Source organism: Carlito syrichta, unplaced genomic scaffold (genome assembly GCF_000164805.1).
Source record: "Carlito syrichta isolate Samal-C Ts95f unplaced genomic scaffold, Tarsius_syrichta-2.0.1 Scaffold308169, whole genome shotgun sequence".
Taxonomy (NCBI): domain Eukaryota; kingdom Metazoa; phylum Chordata; class Mammalia; order Primates; family Tarsiidae; genus Carlito; species Carlito syrichta.
Genome location: NW_007252265.1, coordinates 4,042 through 8,128, shown reverse-complemented (window position 1 = coordinate 8,128; position 4,087 = coordinate 4,042). Strand labels below are relative to the sequence as shown.

At 47.3% G+C, this 4,087-nt stretch overlaps 1 pseudogene across 1 annotated transcript; it reads right to left on the bottom strand.

Annotated features, from left to right (window-relative positions):
* Positions 1–1,428: 1,428 nt before the first annotated feature.
* LOC103267567 lies at positions 1,429–1,820 on the bottom strand (annotated as a pseudogene). The gene has a single exon (XR_002482374.1). The product of XR_002482374.1 is annotated as a U6 snRNA-associated Sm-like protein LSm6 pseudogene (transcript).
* Between the last annotated feature and the right edge of the window lie 2,267 nt (positions 1,821–4,087).

Below are 4,087 nucleotides of genomic sequence, written 5' to 3'. Positions count from 1 at the left end.
ACTCCAACTCGAAAAAAAAAAAAAAAAATTAGCCGGACATGCTGGCGCCCGCCTGTAGTTCCAACTACTTGGGAGACTAAGGCAGCCCAGCAGGTTGAGGCTTCGGTGGCCGAGAACATGCCTGGGCCACGGAATGAGACTTCAACTCAAAAACAAATAAAAATCTCAGATAGTGGGCTGTCTTCCAGGAGGCTCTCAAAGAGGAGGGAGGGGTCTGGGGCGGCTGGATCCCTCACCCCAGTTGCCTCCAGGGAGTCCTGTCCATTTCTTTTTTTTTTTTTTGAGTTGGAGTCTCACTCTATTACCCAGACTGGAGTGCAGTGGCCGCTCCCGGCCACCGCTTCACCCTTTTTTGAAGAAGCTATCAAAGATGAGCTCCACCAGAATGAGGAAGTAGTCCAAGAAAAAGGACATGGGCTAGGGCTAGAGGGGATTCTGAACCAGAGAGAAGATAAGGGAACTCTGGGAGAGGAGGACTGCTCCCGCCTAGAGGGCAGCCATGATTCAGGAGAGACTGCCATGACTGCCATGACTCAGGAGAGAGCCATGCCAAAGGCAACAGACTGGCCTCAGGCATGAAGACCAACTAGCCAGGTGTGCTAGGGTGAAAGAAGTCAAGCCCTGCTCCCCAAATCACCTGGGGACACTGATAACCTGCCAGGTATGTCGACCTCCACCTGTTGCAGCTGTGATCAGTCTAGAGGCAGAAAATCCAGAGCAGTCCATGCCCTTTGACCATGCTCCTGTTGGTCAGCCAGAGTGTCACTCACACTACGCCATGTGACAGTCCCCAGATGGGTTCTGGGGAACCTGAGTGAGGAAGCTCCACTCAGGTCATCTTCAGGGAACATGTGTCACGGGACATTACTGCCCTTCCCTTACAAAGCTAGGGCTGTGCTTGTGCCTCAGTTTCTCAAAATTAGACAGTACATTTCTTAGAGATTCACAGATAGGTAAGACAATTAAAAAGAAGTGCAAGGGAGTGAGTACCACAAAGGTTGGGATCTTGGTTATCTCTGGGGAGGAAGCCGGAAAGGACAGGGAATGTGCCGAGGGGACTTCTGAGGTGCTTGTTCTGTTTTTTCCTTTTGAGTCAGAGTCTCACCCTGTCTCCCAGGTACACTCACAGCCACCGCAGCTTCGACCTGCCAGGCTCAGGTGATCCTTCTGCCTCAGCCTTCCAAGTAACTGGAACTACAGATACATGCCACCATGCCCAGCTAATTTTTTTATTTATCATAGAGATGAGGTCTCACCAAGTCGCCCAGGCTGGTCTCAAACCCCTGGACTCAGGCAATCCTCTTGCCTTGGCCTCCCAAAGTGCTGGGATTACAGCCTTGAGCCTCAGTTCCCAGCCTTGTTCTGTTTCTTAACCCAATTGTGGGCACATGAGGTCTACTTTATTTTTTTTAATTTTTTTTTTTCACAATTTTACGTATTTATCTTACTCATGTCAGCGAAAAAAATCAACAACTACTATATAAAAACAGGACAAATTATGTCGCAAAAAAAACCAGAAAAAACTTCATAAAAAATATATCCAACTAGAAGAAGTACTGCTCTCTTGTTGTCTTCACATCCTTCTCTTCTGTGTGCTGATGTACAACACATTGTTTCCTCTGATAAATGCATCCCCGTACTTATCCTTCAGCTGGCCATTCACATATTCTTCTGTCTGCTCCAGGGCGATATTCATGTAGCCACCCAGGCAAGCCAGGACCCCTCGATAATCCACTCCAGAATTTAATTTTACCACAACTGGCGGCCGGGTGATTTGCTTTAAGAAGTCACTAGGGGTTTGCTTCCGAAGACGCATTTTAACAATCTCAGGAGGCAGGAAACCTGAGTTCTCATCCCAGCTCTGCTACTTAATTGCTGTGTGACTTGGGTAACTCATCATTTCACCTCTCACGGCCCCAGGTTTCTCATCTCGCGGCTGGGATCCGGAACCCTTGCTCACAAGCCCAGCCTCCGCGGACCAGCGCAGCCCAAACCGAAACCCAGAGGTCTACTTTATTATTCTTTAAACTGCACATACACAGATTATGCCCCTTTATGATATACTTTACCATAAAACAATTTTTTTTTTTTGAGTCGGAGTCTCACTCTGTTGCCCAGACTGGAGTGCAGTGGCCGCTCTCGGCCACCGCAGCCTCGACCTGCTGGGCTCCGGCGATCCTTCCGCCTCAGCCTTCCAAGTAGCTGGAATTACAGACGCGTGCTACCACACCCGGCTAATTTTTTTTTTGTATTTATTGTAGAGATGAGTTCTCACCAAGTTGCCCAGGCGGGTCTCGAACCCGCAGGCTCAGGCAGTCCACTCACCTCCACCTCCCAAAGCACTGGGATTACAGGCTGAGCCACCAAGCCTGACCAAGAAAAATAACTTTCGACTGAATAATTGACTGAGATAAAAATGATTATGTTCTAAATTATACAGATAATTTTATGACTGGCTGCAGCCTTAGCTAGCAGAAAGCAAAAGCAAGGTCTGTAAATGCTGGCTTCCTGCCAACCTTGACTCACAGAGCAAATGAACTCACCCTCGAGTATGGGTGACCCAGACATGCATCTGTGCCTATCTCGTTCTCAATAAAATATGTTTTGAGAATTGCTTGAGGAAAAAATACAAAAACAGCAACAACAACAAAATGGAAAAACAACAACAAATGATCCCTTTCCCCCCCACACTTTCCACTTTTTTTTTCCTTCCTCTGTAGCCAAGTCCAGCCAGCTGGTAAACTGGCCCATTAAAATTAAAATTTAGCCGGGCTCGGTGGCTCAGCCTGTAATCTTGTGCCTTTGGGAGGCTGCGGTGAGTGGATTGCCTGAGCCCGCGGGTTCGAGACCCGCCTGGGCAGCAAGACCTCATCTCTACAATAAATAAAAAATTCAGCCGGGCGTGGTAGCGCACACCTGTAATTCCGGCTACTTGGAAGACTGAGGCGGAAGGATCGCCAGAGCCCAGCAGGTCGAGGCTGCGGTGGCCGGGAGCGGCCACTGCACTCCAGTCTGGGCGACAGAGTGAGACTCCAACTCAAAACAAAAAAAAATGAAAATTTAGGCCGGGCACGTTGGCTCACGCCTATAATTCTAGCACTTTGGGAGGCCAAGGTAAAAGGATTGCCTGAGGCTGCGGATTCGAGACCAGCCCGAGCAATTTGGCGAGACCTCATCGCTGCTATAAATCAAAAAATTAGCCGGGCCTGGTGGCGTGTGCCTGTAGTTCCACCTACTTGGAAGGTTGAGGTGGAAGGATCACTTGAGCCCAGTAGGTTGAGGCTGCGGTGACCATGAGCATGCCACTGCCCTCCAGCCTGGGTGACAGAGTGAGACTCCTACTCAAAAAAAAAAAAAAAAAAAAATTAAATTAAAGTTTACCAGGGGTAGGGGTTGCCAGTAATGGGAAACTGCCAGGGGAGGAGAAGCACACCTCATCAACAAGGGTACCTGCATAAGGAACATGGTATACCTAACCCTGAATTGTACCCCATAGCTTTAAAATAAATAATTTTTTTAAAAAATTTACTCTAGTGGACTTTACAGGAATTTTTTTTTTTTTTTAACCTGCGGAAGAGCTAGAGAATGGCATTTTGAAGTCAGGAGGTACTGCTGACTGTCCTGGGCAAGGGACATTGCGTGATTAAGCAGCAAGGCAAAATTCCAGGAGCCCTTCTTACCTCTGCTTAGCACATAATTAAGTTGGGGGAAAAAAAAGAAAGGGCCAGGATTATTGTACTTCAGATCTCAAATCTGAAGGAGCCTGTATTTATTTTCACCTGGGACCTGAAAAATACATTCAGGTGGCAGATTAAAAATCAAACCAAGTTCATTTCAGATGATTCTAATTATTTTTTAATTAGCATCATGACACAATATAGTAATTTGCAGTTCTTAAGCCACTTGTACCCTGAAATTAGAAGCTGCAAAGGCAGTAATGTTAGTGGGAGGAGAGGTTTCATTAATTCCTTCAACAAATATTTATTGACTGGCAGCTGTGCTGGTTGGTGGCAGTTTAGCTGAGAGCCAAACCAAGGTCCCTCCCCCGCAGACCTTTCTAGAGGGAAGAAGGTGTAAACCCGTCGTC